Source organism: Pseudophryne corroboree, unplaced genomic scaffold, assembly GCF_028390025.1.
Source record: "Pseudophryne corroboree isolate aPseCor3 unplaced genomic scaffold, aPseCor3.hap2 scaffold_2390, whole genome shotgun sequence".
In the NCBI taxonomy this organism is placed as follows: domain Eukaryota; kingdom Metazoa; phylum Chordata; class Amphibia; order Anura; family Myobatrachidae; genus Pseudophryne; species Pseudophryne corroboree.
The window spans coordinates 1-16,127 of NW_026969046.1; the positions used below are offsets into that span (position 1 = coordinate 1).

General features: G+C 49.9%; 16 non-coding genes and 2 pseudogenes across 16 annotated transcripts; 17 read left to right on the plus strand and 1 right to left on the minus strand.

The window, feature by feature from the left end:
* Positions 1–280: 280 nt before the first annotated feature.
* On the minus strand, positions 281–459 carry LOC135011141 (U1 spliceosomal RNA; annotated as a pseudogene).
* Positions 460–4,232: 3,773 nt separating this feature from the next.
* Positions 4,233–4,396, plus strand: LOC135011164 (U1 spliceosomal RNA). The gene has a single exon (XR_010210305.1). It is a non-coding gene; the product is annotated as a U1 spliceosomal RNA (small nuclear RNA).
* A 152-nt stretch (positions 4,397–4,548) lies between these two features.
* On the plus strand, positions 4,549–4,711 carry LOC135011120 (U1 spliceosomal RNA). Its single transcript, XR_010210270.1, has one exon. It is a non-coding gene; the product is annotated as a U1 spliceosomal RNA (small nuclear RNA).
* Positions 4,712–5,382: 671 nt separating this feature from the next.
* Positions 5,383–5,546, plus strand: LOC135011177 (U1 spliceosomal RNA). The gene has a single exon (XR_010210318.1). It is a non-coding gene; the product is annotated as a U1 spliceosomal RNA (small nuclear RNA).
* Positions 5,547–5,698: 152 nt separating this feature from the next.
* On the plus strand, positions 5,699–5,862 carry LOC135011123 (U1 spliceosomal RNA). Its single transcript, XR_010210272.1, has one exon. It is a non-coding gene; the product is annotated as a U1 spliceosomal RNA (small nuclear RNA).
* Positions 5,863–6,532: 670 nt separating this feature from the next.
* Positions 6,533–6,696, plus strand: LOC135011173 (U1 spliceosomal RNA). The gene has a single exon (XR_010210314.1). It is a non-coding gene; the product is annotated as a U1 spliceosomal RNA (small nuclear RNA).
* Positions 6,697–6,848: 152 nt separating this feature from the next.
* Positions 6,849–7,012, plus strand: LOC135011137 (U1 spliceosomal RNA). The gene has a single exon (XR_010210280.1). It is a non-coding gene; the product is annotated as a U1 spliceosomal RNA (small nuclear RNA).
* Positions 7,013–7,683: 671 nt separating this feature from the next.
* LOC135011154 (U1 spliceosomal RNA) lies at positions 7,684–7,847 on the plus strand. The gene has a single exon (XR_010210296.1). It is a non-coding gene; the product is annotated as a U1 spliceosomal RNA (small nuclear RNA).
* A 152-nt stretch (positions 7,848–7,999) lies between these two features.
* LOC135011108 (U1 spliceosomal RNA) lies at positions 8,000–8,162 on the plus strand. Its single transcript, XR_010210258.1, has one exon. It is a non-coding gene; the product is annotated as a U1 spliceosomal RNA (small nuclear RNA).
* Positions 8,163–8,836: 674 nt separating this feature from the next.
* LOC135011135 (U1 spliceosomal RNA) lies at positions 8,837–9,000 on the plus strand. The gene has a single exon (XR_010210279.1). It is a non-coding gene; the product is annotated as a U1 spliceosomal RNA (small nuclear RNA).
* A 152-nt stretch (positions 9,001–9,152) lies between these two features.
* On the plus strand, positions 9,153–9,315 carry LOC135011180 (U1 spliceosomal RNA). Its single transcript, XR_010210321.1, has one exon. It is a non-coding gene; the product is annotated as a U1 spliceosomal RNA (small nuclear RNA).
* Positions 9,316–9,986: 671 nt separating this feature from the next.
* On the plus strand, positions 9,987–10,150 carry LOC135011155 (U1 spliceosomal RNA). The gene has a single exon (XR_010210297.1). It is a non-coding gene; the product is annotated as a U1 spliceosomal RNA (small nuclear RNA).
* Positions 10,151–10,302: 152 nt separating this feature from the next.
* Positions 10,303–10,465, plus strand: LOC135011109 (U1 spliceosomal RNA). The gene has a single exon (XR_010210259.1). It is a non-coding gene; the product is annotated as a U1 spliceosomal RNA (small nuclear RNA).
* Positions 10,466–11,139: 674 nt separating this feature from the next.
* Positions 11,140–11,303, plus strand: LOC135011142 (U1 spliceosomal RNA). The gene has a single exon (XR_010210284.1). It is a non-coding gene; the product is annotated as a U1 spliceosomal RNA (small nuclear RNA).
* A 152-nt stretch (positions 11,304–11,455) lies between these two features.
* On the plus strand, positions 11,456–11,591 carry LOC135011127 (U1 spliceosomal RNA; annotated as a pseudogene).
* Positions 11,592–12,426: 835 nt separating this feature from the next.
* LOC135011125 (U1 spliceosomal RNA) lies at positions 12,427–12,590 on the plus strand. Its single transcript, XR_010210274.1, has one exon. It is a non-coding gene; the product is annotated as a U1 spliceosomal RNA (small nuclear RNA).
* Positions 12,591–13,260: 670 nt separating this feature from the next.
* On the plus strand, positions 13,261–13,424 carry LOC135011185 (U1 spliceosomal RNA). Its single transcript, XR_010210325.1, has one exon. It is a non-coding gene; the product is annotated as a U1 spliceosomal RNA (small nuclear RNA).
* A 152-nt stretch (positions 13,425–13,576) lies between these two features.
* LOC135011138 (U1 spliceosomal RNA) lies at positions 13,577–13,740 on the plus strand. Its single transcript, XR_010210281.1, has one exon. It is a non-coding gene; the product is annotated as a U1 spliceosomal RNA (small nuclear RNA).
* Positions 13,741–16,127: the final 2,387 nt, after the last annotated feature.

Sequence of the window (16,127 nt, forward strand, 5' to 3'; positions counted from 1 at the left end):
TAGCAGTGGGTTGCAGAGAAAAAGAAATATGCTGGCAGAAAAATCCAATTGAGTGATTAAACAGCTCTTCATTTTCTGGCTTTATTTTTATGCTAACAAATTTGTGCTCTGAAAAGTGTCCACAAAGCCAAGTATCTGATTAACACCTTTGTAGGGATGGTTTTTCACCTATTATTAAATTAAACTTGCTTCATTGGAAAGGCAGCAAGTGATGTCATCCAAGCATTGGGTCAAAGTTGGCTTCAAACCTCGTCTGCTTATGAAAAGAGAAAAGGGGTATGCAGGGCATGGCGGCCTTTTGCGGTGCTTGGATGACCCCTAGTTCGCATTAAATAATGCAGTCGAGTTTCCCACATTTGGGGAAATCACAGAGGTCAGCATACCCAGAATGCAATGAATGAACCGCACCCTGGGAGAACAGTCTTCATGACCATGGTATCTCCTATGCAAAATAAGTATGATTTGGGATAGGGCTGGGGAGGGCCGCTGCTCAGGCACATCTCTGTCAAGTAAAGGAGATTCAACTGAGGCAGCACAAGGGAACTCTCATCTGGGGACAACAACTGCAGGGAGAACACATATTTTCAGATGAACATGGGAGGGCAGAAGGCTGCCTAATACTGAAACACCCCCAAACAACAAACCAAATGCAACAACTAGTGCAAGCATTCCTGGGGGAAGGCCTGCAGCAGATGGATTTGCATATGGCGATGTCATCCAAGCAGTGGGTCAAAGTTGGCTTCAACCCTCGTCTGCATATGAAAAGAGAAAAGGGGTGTGCAGGGCATGGCGGCCTTTTGCGGCACTTGGATGACCCCTAGTTCGCATTAAACACGTCCACCCTCCGTCGGTGTGGGGCTCATGTTGGCTATGCCCCAGCCCCTGAAGGATTCAAGCTGATTTCTTGCAGCAGCTGGGCACTGTAACAGCTCCAGAGCTGCTCTGTAAGGCAAGTAAAAGGGTGTGGGCCCTGCAGCAATACCTGTAGTTCGCATTGTGCGAGACCCCTAGTTCGCATTAAACACCCCCACCCTCCTTCGGTGTGGGGCTCATGTTGGCCATGCCCCAGCCCCTGAAGCATTCACGCTGATTTCTTGCAGCAGCTGGGCACTGTAACAGCTCAAGAGCTGCTCTGTAAGGCAAGTAAAAGGGTGTGGGCCCTGCAGCACTACCTGTAGTTTGCATTGTGCATTGGAAGGCACAAAGTAAGCAGACGGGAGGAGAAGTCAGGATAGTGCACAAGGGTATAGACGGGAGGGGCTCAAGAAAAAATAAGTGGAAACAGACAGCAAACTAGGCTTCCAATGCACAATGCAAACTACAGGTAGTGCTGCAGGGCCCACACCCTTTTACTTGCCTTACAGAGCAGCTCTGGAGCTGTTTAATCACTCAATTGGATTTTTCTGCCAGCATAATTTTTCTCTTACGTCCTAGAGGATGCTGGGGATTCCGTAAGGACCATGGGGGATAGACGGGCTCCGCAGGAGACATGGGCACTTTAAGAAAGACTTTAGATCTGGGTGTGCACTGGCTCCTCCCTCTATGCCCCTCCTCCAGACCTCAGTTTACTACTGTGCCCAGAGGAGACTGGGTGCTTTTCAGGGAGCTCTCCTGAGTTTCCTGACAGAAAGTATATTTGTTAGATTTTTTTATTTTCAGGGAGCCTGCTGGCAACAGACTCCCTGCATCGAGGGGCGGAGGGGAGAGATGCACACCTACTTCTGTGAGTTGATAGGCTCTGCTTCTTAGGCTACTGTACAGCATTAGCTCCAGAGGGATCGGTACGCAGGTCTCACCCTCGCCGTCCGTCCCAGAGCCGCGCCGCCGTCCCCCTCGCAGAGCCGGAAGATAGAAGCCGGGTGAGTATGAGAAGAAAAGAAGACTTCAGAGGCGGCGGAAGACTTCATGATCTTCACTGAGGTAACGCACAGCAGTAAAGCTGTGCTCCATTGCTCCAATACACCTCACACACGGCAGTCAGTGTAAGGGTGAAGGGCGCAGGGGGGACGCCCTGGGCAGCAATATAGACCTCTCTTTGGCAAAATAAATATATATGCAGCTAGGCACTGTATATATATATATAAGAGCCCCCGCCATTTTTTTACTATATTTGAGCGGGACAGAAGCCCGTCGCTGAGGGGGTGGGGCTTCTCCCTCAGCACTCACCAGCGCCATTTTCTCCACAGCACCGCTGAGGGGAAGCTCCACGGACTCTCCCCTGCTTATACCACGGTAGAAAGAGGGTCTTAAAGAAGAGGGGGGCACATAATTAGGCGCATATATATATGGAAATACAGCGCTACTGGGTAAACATAAAATTATTGTGTTTTTTTCCTGGGTCATATAGCGCTGGGGTGTGTGCTGGCATACTCTCTCTCTCTGTCTCTCCAAAGGGCCTTGTTGGGGAACTGTCCTCAGATAAGAGGATTCCCTGAGTGTATGGTGTGTCGGTACACGTGTGTCGACATGTCTGAGGTAGAAGGCTCTCCTAGAGAGGAGCAGGAGCAAATTAATGTGGTGTCTCCATCGACAACGCCGACACCTGACTGGATGGATATGTGGAATGTTTTAAGTGCTAATGTAAACTTATTACACAAGAGATTAGACAAAGCTGAAGCTAGGGAACAGTCAGGGAGTCAACCCATGCCTGTCCCTATGTCGCAGGGACCTTCGGGGTCTCAAAAGCGCCCACTATCCCAAATAGTTGACACAGATACCGACACAGATTCTGACTCCAGTGTCGACTACGATGATGCAAAGTTACAGCCAAAATTGGCTAAATGTATTCGATATATGATTATTGCAATAAAAGATGTTTTGCACATCACAGAGTCCCCTGTCCCTGACACGAGGGTACACATGTATAAGGGAAAGAAACCTGAGATAACCTTTCCCTCCTCACATGAGTTGAACGAATTATGTGAAAAAGCTTGGGAATCTCCAGACAAAAAGCTGCAGATTCCCAAAAGGATTCTTATGGCGTATCCTTTCCCGCCAATGGACAGGATACGGTGGGAATCCTCCCCTAGGGTGGATAAAGCATTGACACGCTTATCCAAAAAGGTAGCGCTGCCATCCCAGGATACAGCTACCATCAGGGACCCTGCTGACCGCAAGCAGGAGGTTACCCTAAAGTCCATTTACACACATTCTGGTACCTTACTCAGACCGGCAATTGCGTCGGCCGGGGTTGTAGCGCGGTGGCAGCATGGACAGATAGCTTATCAGCAGAGATTGAGACCCTAGATAAGGATGCTATGTTATTGACCATAGGGCATATAAAAGATGCTGTCCTATATATGAGAGATGCTCAAAGTGACATTAGTCTACTGGGTTCTAGAATAAACGCTATGTCGATTTCTGCTAGACGAGTCCTATGGACCCGGCAATGGACAGGTGATGCCGACTCAAAAAGGCATATGGAGGTTTTACCTTACAGGGGTGAGGAATTGTTTGGGGAAGGTCTCTCGGACCTAGTCTCCACAGCTACAGCTGGTAAATCAAATTTTTTGCCTTATATTCCCTCACAGCCTAAGAAAGCACCACATTATCAAATACAGTCCTTTCGATCACAGAGAAACAAGAAAGTACGAGGTGCGTCCTTTCTTGCCAGAGGTAAGGGCAGAGGGAAGAAGCTGCACAACACAGCTAGTTCCCAGGAACAGAAGTCCTCCCCGGCCTCTACAAAATCCACCGCATGACGCTGGGGCTCCGCTAAAGGAGTCCGCCCAGTTGGGGGCACGTCTTCGAGTTTTCAGCCACATCTGGGTTCATTCGCAGGTGGATCCCTAGGCAATAGAAATTGTTTCTCAGGGTTACAAGCTGAAATTCGAAGAGGTGCCTCCTCGCCGGTTTTTCAAATCGGCCCTACCATCTTCTCCCCAGGAAAGGGAGATAGTGTTAAATGCAATTCACAAATTGTATCTTCAACATATGCAGATGAGGGTTCCAGCCAACTTTGGCCCACTGCTTGGATGACATCACCGTATGCAAATCCGTCTTCTGCAGACCTTCTCCCAGGAATGCTTGTACTAGTTGTTGCATTTGGTTTGTTGTTTGGGCGTGCTTCAGTATTAGGCAGCCTTCTGCCCTCCCATGTTCATCTGAAAATATGTGTTCTCCCGGCAGTTGTTGTCCCCAGATGAGAGTTCCCTTGTGCTGCCTCAGTTGAATCTCCTTTACTTGACAGAGATGTGCCTGAGCAGCGGCCCTCCCCAGCCCTATCTCAAATCATACTTATTTTGCATAGGAGATACCATGGTCATAAAGATTGTTCTCCCAGGGTGAGGTTCATTCATTGCATTCTGGGTATGCTGACCCCTGTGATTTCCCCAAATGTGGGAAACTCAACTGCATTATTTGTGGTAGTGGGGGACTGTGTTTGTGTTTTCCTCTGGTCAGCTCTGGTAAAAGTCAGATTTCTTTGTCTCAGATCTTCCTCTAGCCTTGTTCTTCTTTCGAGAGTTCCATTGTGCTGCCTCAGTTTGACCTCCTTCACTTGACAGGGGGGTACCCGAGCAGCGACCCTCCCCAGCTCTAGCCCAACTCCTACATACCTGCCAGGTGAGATACTATGATCATGAAGGTGCTTCTCCCAGGGCAAGGCTCACCCATTGCACTCTGGGTGTGCTGCTCCTGCGATTTCCCCAAATGTGGGAAACTTGACTGCATAATTTGTGTTTCCCCTGGTCGGCTCTCGTATAATTCAGATCTCTTTGTCTCAGGTCTCTCTCCAGCCTAGTTTGCTGTCTGTTTCCACTTCTGTTTTCTTGAGCCGCTCCCTTCTATGCCCTTGCGCACTATCCTGACTTCTCCCGTCTGCTTACTTTGTGCCTTCCAACGCACAATGCGAACTACAGGTAGTGCTGCAGGGCCCACACCCTTTTACTTGCCGTACAGAGCAGCTCTGGAGCTGTTACAGTGCCCAGCTGCTGCAAGAAATCAGCTTGAATGCTTCAGGGGCTGGGGCATAGCCAACATGAGCCCCACACCGAAGGAGGGTGGAGGTATTTAATGCGAACTAGGGGTCATCCAAGCACCGCAAAAGGCCGCCATGCCCTGCATAACCCTTTTCTCTTTTCATATGCAGATGAGGGTTCCAGCCAACTTTGGCCCACTGCTTGGATGACATCACCGTATGCAAATCCGTCTTCTGCAGACCTTCTCCCAGGAATGCTTTTACTAGTTGTTACATTTGGTTTGTTGTTTGGGGGTGCTTCAGTATTAGGCAGCCTTCTGCCCTCCCATGTTCATCTGAAAATATGTGTTCTCCCTGCAGTTGTTGTCCCCAGATGAGAGTTCCCTTGTGCTGCCTCAGTTGAATCTCCTTTACTTGACAGAGATGTGCATGAGCAGCGGCCCTCCCCAGCCCTATCCCAAATCATACTTATTTTGCATAGAAGTTTCCATGGTCATGAAGATTGTTCTCCCAGGGTGAGGTTCATTCATTGCATTCTGGGTATGCTGACCCCTGTGATTTCCCCAAATGTGGGAAACTCGACTGCATTAATTGTGGTAGTGGGGGACTGTGTTTGTGCTTTCCTCTGGTCAGCTCTGGTAAAAGACAGATTTCTTTGTCTCAGATCTTCCTCTAGCCTTGTTCTTTTTTCGAGAGTTTCCTTGTGCTGCCTCAGTTGGATCTCCTTCACTTGACAGGGGGGTGCCCGAGCAGCGACCCTCCCCATCTCTAGCCCAACTCCTACTTACCTGCCAGGTGAGATACTATGATCAGGAAGGTGCTTCTCCCAGGGCAAGGCTCACCCATTGCACTCTGGGTGTGCTGCTCCTACGATTTCCCCAAATGTGGGACACTTGACTGCATAATTTGTGTTTCCTCTAGTCGGCTACTCGTATAATTCAGATCTCTTTGTCTCAGGTCTCTCTCCAGCCTAGTTTGCTGTCTGTTTCCACTTCTCTTTTCTTGAGCCGCTGCCTTCTATGCCCTTGTGCACTCTCCTGACTTCTCCTGTCTGCTTACTTTGTGCCTTCCAACGCACAATGCAAACTACAGGTAGTGCTGCAGGGCCCACACCCTTTTACTTGCCTTTCAGAGCAGCTCTGGAGCTGTTACAGTGCCCAGCTGCTGCAAGAAATCAGCTTGAATGCTTCAGGGGCTGGGGCATAGCCAACATGAGCCCCACACCGACGGAGGGTGGAGGTGTTTAATGCGAACTAAGGGTCATCCAAGCGCCGCAAAAGGCCGCCATGCCCTGCATACCCCTTTTCTCTTTTCATATGCAGATGAGGGTTCCAGCCAACTTTGGCCCACTGCTTGGATGACATCACCGTATGCAAATCCGTCTTCTGCAGACCTTCCCCCAGGAATGCTTGTACTAGTTGTTGCATTTGGTTTGTTGTTTGGGGTGCTTCAGTATTAGGCAGCCTTCAGCTCTCCCATGTTCATCTGAAAATATGTGTTCTCCCTGCAGTTGTTGTCCCCAGATGAGAGTTCCCTTGTGCTGCCTCAGTTGAATCTCCTTTACTTGAAAGAGATGTGCCTGAGCAGCGGCCCTCCCCAGCCCTATCCCAAATCATACTTATTTTGCATAGGAGATACCATGGTCATGAAGATTGTTCTCCCAGGGTGAGGTTCATTCATTGCATTCTGGGTATGCTGACCCCTGTGATTTCCCCAAATGTGGGAAACTCGACTGCATTATTTGTGGTAGTGGGGGACTGTGTTTGTGCTTTCCTCTGGTCAGCTCTGGTAAAAGTCAGATTTCTTTGTCTCAGATCTTCCTCTAGCCTTGTTCTTTTTTTGAGAGTTTCCTTGTGCTGCCTCAGTTGGATCTCCTTCACTTGACAGGGGGGTGCCCGAGCAGCGACCCTCCCCAGCTCAAGCCCAACTCCTACTTACCTGCCAAGTGAGATACTATGATCAGGAAGGTGCTTCTACCAGGGCAAGGCTCACCCATTGCACTCTGGGTGTGCTGCTCCTACGATTTCCCCAAATGTGGGACACTTGACTGCATAATTTGTGTTTCCTCTGGTCGGCTACTCGTATAATTCAGATCTCTTTGTCTCAGGTCACTCTCCAGCCTAGTTTGCTGTCTGTTTCCACTTCTCTTTTCTTGAGCCCCTGCCTTCTATGCCCTTGTGCACTCTCCTGACTTCTCCTGTCTGCTTACTTTGTGCCTTCCAACGCACAATGCAAACTACAGGTAGTGCTGCAGGGCCAACACCCTTTTACTTGCCTTACAGAGCAGCTCTGGAGCTGTTACAGTGCCCAGCTGCTGCAAGAAATCAGCTTGAATGCTTCAGGGGATGGGGCATGGCCAACATGAGCCCCACACCAAAGGAGGGTGGAGGTGTTTAATGCGAACTAGGGGTCATCCAAGCACCACAAAAGGCCGCCATGCCCTGCACGCCCCTTTTCTCTTTTCATATGCAGATGAGGGTTGAAGCCAACTTTGACCCACTGCTTGGATGACATCACCGTATGCAAATCCGTCTTCTGCAGAACTTCCCCCAGGAATGCTTGCACTAGTTGTTGCATTTGGTTTGTTGTTTGGGGGTGCTTCAGTATTAGGCAGCCTTCTGCCCTCCCATGTTCATCTGAAAATATGTGTTCTCCCTGCAGTTGTTGTCCCCAGATGAGAGTTCCCTTGTGCTGCCTCAGTTGAATCTCCTTTACTTGACAGAGATGTGCATGAGCAGCGGCCCTCCCCAGCCCTATTCCAAATCATACTTATTTTGCATAGGAGATACCATGGTCATGAAGATTGTTCTCCCAGGGTGAGGTTCATTCATTGCATTTTGGGTATGCTGACCCCTGTGATTTCCCCAAATGTGGGAAACTTGACTGCATTATTTGTGGTAGTGGGGGACTGTGTTTGTGCTTTCCTCTGGTCAGCTCTGGTAAAAGTCAGATTTCTTTGTCTCAGATTTTCCTCTAGCCTTGTTCTTCTTTCGAGAGTTCCATTGTGCTGCCTCAGTTGGATCTCCTTCACTTGACAGGGGGGTACCCGAGCAGCGACCCTCCCCAGCTCTAGCCCAACTCCTACTTACCTGCCAGGTGAGATACTATGATCATGAAGGTGCTTCTCCCAGGGCAAGGCTCACCCATTGCACTCTGGGTGTGCTGCCCCTGCGATTTCCCCAAATGTGGGAAACTTGACTGCATAATTTGTGTTTCCCCTGGTCGGCTCTCGTATAATTCAGATCTATTTGTCTCAGGTCTCTCTCCAGCCTAGTTTGCTGTCTGTTTCCACTTCTCTTTTCTTCAGCCGCTCCCTTCTATACCCTTGTGCACTATCCTGACTTCTCCTCCCGTCTGCTTACTTTGTGCCTTCCAATGCACAATGCAAACTACAGGTAGTGCTGCAGGGCCCACACCCTTTTACTTGCCTTACAGAGCAGCTCTGGAGCTGTTACAGTGCCCAGCTGCTGCAAGAAATCAGCTTGAATGCTTCAGGGGATGGGGCATGGCCAACATGAGCCCCACACCAAAGGAGGGGGGAGGTGTTTAATGCGAACTAGGGGTCATCCAAGCACTGCAAAAGGCCGCCATGCCCTGCATGCCCCTTTTCTCTTTTCATATGCAGATGAGGGTTCCAGTCAACTTTGGCCCACTGCTTGGATAACATCACCGTATGCAAATCCGTCTGCTGCAGACCTTCCCCCAGGAGTGCTTGTACTAGTTGTTGCATATGGTTTGATATTTGATGGTGCTTCAGTATTAGGCAGCCTTCCGCCCTCCCATGTTCATCTGAAAAGATGTGGTCTCCCTGCAGTTGTTGTCCCCAGATGAGAGTTCACTTGTGCTGCCTCAGTTGAATCTCCTTTACTTGACAGAGATGTGCCTGAGCAGCTGCCCTCACCAGCCCTATCCCAAATCATACTTATTTTGCATAGGAGATACCATGGTCATGAAGATTGTTCTCCCAGGGTGAGGTTCATTCATTGCATTCTGGGTATGCTGACCCCTGTGATTTTCCCAAATGTGGGAAACTCGACTGCATTATTTGTGGTAGTGGGGGACTGTGTTTGTGCTTTCCTCTGGTCAGCTCTGGTAAAAGTCAGATTTCTTTGTCTCAGATCTTCCTCTAGCCTTGTTCTTCTTTCGAGAGTTCCCTTGTGCTGCCTCAGTTGGATCTCTTTCACTTGACAGGGGGGTGCCCGAACAGCGACCCTCCCCAGCTCTAGCCCAACTCCTACTTACCTGCCAGGTGAGATACTATGATCATGAAGGTGCTTCTCCCAGGGCAAGGCTCACCCATTGCACTCTGGGTGTGCTGCCCCTGCGATTTCCCCAAATGTGGGAAACTTGACTGCATAATTTGTGTTTCCCCTGGTCGGCTCTCGTATAATTCAGATCTCTTTGTCTCAGGTCTCTCTCCAGCCTAGTTTGCTGTCTGTTTCCACTTCTCTTTTCTTCAACCGCTCCCTTCTATACCCTTGTGCACTATCCTGACTTCTCTCGTCTGCTTACTTTGTGCCTTCCAATGCACAATGCAAACTACAGGTAGTGCTGCAGGGCCCACACCCTTTTACTTGCCTTACAGAGCAGCTCTGGAGCTGTTACAGTGCCCAGCTGCTGCAAGAAATCAGCTTGAATGCTTCAGGGGATGGGGCATGGCCAACATGAGCCCCACACCAAAGGAGGGTGGAGGTGTTTAATGCGAACTAGGGGTCATCCAAGCACCGCAAAAGGCCGCCATGCCCTGCACGCCCCTTTTCTCTTTTCAAATGCAGATGAGGGTTGAAGCCAACTTTGACCCACTGCTTGGATGACATCACCGTATGCAAATCCGTCTTCTGCAGAACTTCCCCCAGGAATGCTTGCACTAGTTGTTGCATTTGGTTTGTTGTTTGGGGGTGCTTCAGTATTAGGCAGCCTTCTGCCCTCCCATGTTCTTCTGAAAATATGTGTTCTCCCTGCAGTTGTTGTCCCCAGATGAGAGTTCCCTTGTGCTGCCTCAGTTGAATCTCCTTTACTTGACAGAGATGTGCATGAGCAGCGGCCCTCCCCAGCCCTATTCCAAATCATACTTATTTTGCATAGGAGATACCATGGTCATGAAGATTGTTCTCCCAGGGTGAGGTTCATTCATTGCATTTTGGGTATGCTGACCCCTGTGATTTCCCCAAATGTGGGAAACTTGACTGCATTATTTGTGGTAGTGGGGGACTGTGTTTGTGCTTTCCTCTGGTCAGCTCTGGTAAAAGTCAGATTTCTTTGTCTCAGATTTTCCTCTAGCCTTGTTCTTCTTTCGAGAGTTCCATTGTGCTGCCTCAGTTGGATCTCCTTCACTTGACAGGGGGGTACCCGAGCAGCGACCCTCCCCAGCTCTAGCCCAACTCCTACTTACCTGCCAGGTGAGATACTATGATCATGAAGGTGCTTCTCCCAGGGCAAGGCTCACCCATTGCACTCTGGGTGTGCTGCCCCTGCGATTTCCCCAAATGTGGGAAACTTGACTGCATAATTTGTGTTTCCCCTGGTCGGCTCTCGTATAATTCAGATCTATTTGTCTCAGGTCTCTCTCCAGCCTAGTTTGCTGTCTGTTTCCACTTCTCTTTTCTTCAGCCGCTCCCTTCTATACCCTTGTGCACTATCCTGACTTCTCCTCCCGTCTGCTTACTTTGTGCCTTCCAATGCACAATGCAAACTACAGGTAGTGCTGCAGGGCCCACACCCTTTTACTTGCCTTACAGAGCAGCTCTGGAGCTGTTACAGTGCCCAGCTGCTGCAAGAAATCAGTTTGAATGCTTCAGGGGATGGGGCATGGCCAACATGAGCCCCACACCAAAGGAGGGGGGAGGTGTTTAATGCGAACTAGGGGTCATCCAAGCACTGCAAAAGGCCGCCATGCCCTGCATGCCCCTTTTCTCTTTTCATATGCAGATGAGGGTTCCAGTCAACTTTGGCCCACTGCTTGGATAACATCACCGTATGCAAATCCGTCTGCTGCAGACCTTCCCCCAGGAGTGCTTGTACTAGTTGTTGCATATGGTTTGATATTTGATGGTGCTTCAGTATTAGGCAGCCTTCCGCCCTCCCATGTTCATCTGAAAAGATGTGGTCTCCCTGCAGTTGTTGTCCCCAGATGAGAGTTCACTTGTGCTGCCTCAGTTGAATCTCCTTTACTTGACAGAGATGTGCCTGAGCAGCTGCCCTCACCAGCCCTATCCCAAATCATACTTATTTTGCATAGGAGATACCATGGTCATGAAGATTGTTCTCCCAGGGTGAGGTTCATTCATTGCATTCTGGGTATGCTGACCCCTGTGATTTTCCCAAATGTGGGAAACTCGACTGCATTATTTGTGGTAGTGGGGGACTGTGTTTGTGCTTTCCTCTGGTCAGCTCTGGTAAAAGTCAGATTTCTTTGTCTCAGATCTTCCTCTAGCCTTGTTCTTCTTTCGAGAGTTCCCTGGTGCTGCCTCAGTTGGATCTCCTTCACTTCACAGGGGGGAACCCGAGCAGCGACCCTCCCCAGCTCTAGCCCAACTCCTACTTACCTGCCAGGTGAGATACTATGATCATGAAGGTGCTTCTCCCAGGGCAAGGCTCAACCATTGCACTCTGGGTGTGCTGCTCCTGCGATTTCCCCAAATGTGGGAAACTTGACTGCATAATTTGTGTTTCCCCTCGTCGGCTCTCGTATAATTCAGATCTCTTTGTCTCAGGTCTCTCTCCAGCCTAGTTTGCTGTCTGTTTCCACTTCTCTTTTCTTCAGCCGCTCCCTTCTATACCCTTGTGCACTATCCTGACTTCTCCTCCCGTCTGCTTACTTTGTGCCTTCCAATGCACAATGCAAACTACAGGTAGTGCTGCAGGGCCCACACCCTTTTACTTGCCTTACAGAGCAGCTCTGGAGCTGTTACAGTGCCCAGCTGCTGCAAGAAATCAGCTTGAATGCTTCAGGGGCTGGGGCATAGCCAACATGAGCCCCACACCAAAGGAGGGTGGAGGTGTTTAATGCAAACTAGGGGTCAGCCAAGCGCCGCAAAAGGCCACCATGCCCTGCACGCCCCTTTTCTCTTTTCATATGCAGACGAGGGTTGAAGCCAACTTTGACCCACTGCTTGGATGACATCACCATATGCAAATCCATCTGCGGCAGGCCTTCCCCCAGGAATGCTTGCACTAGTTGTTGCATTTGGTTTGTTGTTTGGGGGTGCTTCAGTATTAGGCAGCCTTCTGCCCTCCCATGTTCATCTTCAGGGGATGGGGCATGGCCAACATGAGCCCCACACCAAAGGAGGGTGGAGGTGTTTAATGCGAACTAGGGGTCATCCAAGCACCGCAAAAGGCCGCCATGCCCTGCACGCCCCTTTTCTCTTTTCATATGCAGATGAGGGTTGAAGCCAACTTTGACCCACTGCTTGGATGACATCACCGTATGCAAATCCGTCTTCTGCAGAACTTCACTTGACAGGGGGGTGCCCGAGCAGCGACCCTCCCCATCTCTAGCCCAACTCCTACTTACCTGCCAGGTGAGATACTATGATCAGGAAGGTGCTTCTCCCAGGGCAAGGCTCACCCATTGCACTCTGGGTGTGCTGCTCCTACGATTTCCCCAAATGTGGGACACTTGACTGCATAATTTGTGTTTCCTCTAGTCGGCTACTCGTATAATTCAGATCTCTTTGTCTCAGGTCTCTCTCCAGCCTAGTTTGCTGTCTGTTTCCACTTCTCTTTTCTTGAGCCGCTGCCTTCTATGCCCTTGTGCACTCTCCTGACTTCTCCTGTCTGCTTACTTTGTGCCTTCCAACGCACAATGCAAACTACAGGTAGTGCTGCAGGGCCCACACCCTTTTACTTGCCTTTCAGAGCAGCTCTGGAGCTGTTACAGTGCCCAGCTGCTGCAAGAAATCAGCTTGAATGCTTCAGGGGCTGGGGCATAGCCAACATGAGCCCCACACCGAGGGAGGGTGGAGGTGTTTAATGCGAACTAAGGGTCATCCAAGCGCCGCAAAAGGCCGCCATGCCCTGCATACCCCTTTTCTCTTTTCATATGCAGATGAGGGTTCCAGCCAACTTTGGCCCACTGCTTGGATGACATCACCGTATGCAAATCCGTCTTCTGCAGACCTTCCCCCAGGAATGCTTGTACTAGTTGTTGCATTTGGTTTGTTGTTTGGGGTGCTTCAGTATTAGGCAGCCTTCAGCTCTCCCATGTTCATCTGAAAATATGTGTTCTCCCTGCAGTTGTTGTCCCCAGATGAGAGTACCCTTGTGCTGCCTCAGTTGAATCTCCTTTACTTGAAAGAGATGTGCCTGAGCAGCGGCCCTCCCCAGCCCTATCCCAAATCATACTTATTTTGCATAGGAGATACCATGGTCATGAAGATTGTTCTCCCAGGGTGAGGTTCATTCATTGCATTCTGGGTATGCTGACCCCTGTGATTTCCCCAAATGTGGGAAACTCGACTGCATTATTTGTGGTAGTGGGGGACTGTGTTTGTGCTTTCCTCTGGTCAGCTCTGGTAAAAGTCAGATTTCTTTGTCTCAGATCTTCCTCTAGCCTTGTTCTTTTTTTGAGAGTTTCCTTGTGCTGCCTCAGTTGGATCTCCTTCACTTGACAGGGGGGTGCCCGAGCAGCGACCCTCCCCAGCTCAAGCCCAACTCCTACTTACCTGCCAAGTGAGATACTATGATCAGGAAGGTGCTTCTACCAGGGCAAGGCTCACCCATTGCACTCTGGGTGTGCTGCTCCTACGATTTCCCCAAATGTGGGACACTTGACTGCATAATTTGTGTTTCCTCTGGTCGGCTACTCGTATAATTCAGATCTCTTTGTCTCAGGTCTCTCTCCAGCCTAGTTTGCTGTCTGTTTCCACTTCTCTTTTCTTGAGCCCCTGCCTTCTATGCCCTTGTGCACTCTCCTGACTTCTCCTGTCTGCTTACTTTGTGCCTTCCAACGCACAATGCAAACTACAGGTAGTGCTGCAGGGCCAACACCCTTTTACTTGCCTTACAGAGCAGCTCTGGAGCTGTTACAGTGCCCAGCTGCTGCAAGAAATCAGCTTGAATGCTTCAGGGGCTGGGGCATAGCCAACATGAGCAGCAAGATGCAGCACTGGACTATTAGTAATGTACTGTTGTATGCTGAGCACCACAATGCAGCACAAGACAATGAGCAGTGATACTGAGCACTGATGAGGATACTACTGAGAACTGACACTGAGCAGGAGAGACACACTACTAGTATTACTGAGCAGCAATAAGTAACCACTGATACTGGGCACTGATATTGAGATTTCCACTGAGAGAACATAGCCACGTCCTCTCCGCTCTCTCTTCAATGCACGAGTAAAAATGGCGGCAACGCGCAGCTCTTTATATGGAATCCGAATCTCGCGAGAATCCGACAGCGGGATGATGACATTTTCCCTTGTTCAGGTTTTCCGAGTCAGGCGGGAACAACCGAGCCTGCCACGGACCAGTGTAAACCACGTGGAGTTCGTCGGGAATTCGGTTCTCGGAGAACCGAACCCGCTCCTCTATATATACTATATTACTATGTTACTGTAGTATACAGAACACCACAATGCAATGAGCAGTGATAGTGAGCACTGATGAGGATACTAGAACTGACACTGAGCAGCAAGATGCAGCACTGGACTATTAGTAATGTACTGTAGTATGCTGAGCACCACAATGCAGCACAAGACAATGAGCAGTGATACTGAGCACTGATGAGGATACTACTGAGAACTGACACTGAGCAGGAGAGACACACTACTAGTATTACTGAGCAGCAATAAGTAACCACTGATACTGAGCACTGATATTGAGATTTCCACTGAGAGAACATAGCCACGTCCTCTCCGCTCTCTCTTCAATGCACGAGTAAAAATGGCAGCAACGCGCAGCTCTTTATATGGAATCCGAATCTCGCAAGAATCCGACAGCGGGATGATGACATTTTCCCTTGTTCAGGTTTTCCGAGTCAGGCGGGAACAACCGAGCCTGCCTCGGACCAGTGTAAACCACGTGGAGTTCGTGGGGAATTCGGTTCTCGGAGAACCGAACCCGCTCCTCTCTACCTTATACCCATCAATTTTTTTATTTTCAATCTAAGCCCCTGCAGTTTTCTGTAAGCATCTGCTTCGCTATGATGATCAACAATTCACAAGGGCAAACACTCAGGGCTTGAGGCGTAGATCTTAGGACCAGCTGCTACAAGCATGGCAGAGGTGTCACTATCACTGGTGACACCCAGAAAGGTGGCGAGGGAGATAGTAATGCAGTGCGCGCAGATAAACAGCGCAATGGTAAAAAGGAGGCATGGTTTCATAGGTAGGGGCGTGGCCTGGTGGCCTGAATCTACATTTTGTTGCTCCGGGTGTCCCGGGGGTTGGGGGCTGCACCCGGGGACTAGTGTGTGAGCTGTGCTGGCTCCTGCACAGTGACAGGGCATGGCCACCCAGCATGACGCCTCCCTTCTTGACCATGCTGTAATTGCAGTCGCACTGCAGTTCAGCGTGATCATAAAAAATGGTGTAGGCTCCTGCTAGTGCAGGCTGTAGAGAAAAGCTGCTGTGACCACGCCCCCTGTGTCTCCTCCGTTGCAGACCCCATTTTGAAGCCTTGCCCCCGGACTAAGAGAAAAGTATGCCCTTGCGCACTATCCTGACTTCTCCTCCCGTCTGCTTAATTTGTGCCTTCCAACGCACAATGCGAACAACAGGTGGTGCTGCAGGGCCCACACCCTTTTACTTGCCTTACAGAACAGCTCTGGAGCTGTTACAGTGCCCAGCTGCTGCAAGAAATCAGCTTGAATGCTTCAGGGGATGGGGCATGGCCAACATGAGCCCCACACCAAAGGAGGGTGGGGGTGTTTAATGCGAACTAGGGGTCATCCAAGCACTGCAAAAGGCCGCCATGCCCTGCATGCCCCTTTTCTCTTTTCATATGCAGATGAGGGTTCCAGTCAACTTTGGCCCACTGCTTGGATAACATCACCGTATGCAAATCCGTCTGCTGCAGACCTTCCCCAAGGAGTGCTTGTACTAGTTGTTGCATATGGTTTGATATTTGATGGTGCTTCAGTATTAGGCAGCCTTCCGCCCTCCCATGTTCATCTGAAAAGATGTGGTCTCCCTGCAGTTGTTGTCCCCAGATGAGAGTTCCCTTGTGCTGCCTCAGTTGAATCTCCTTTACTTGACAGAGATGT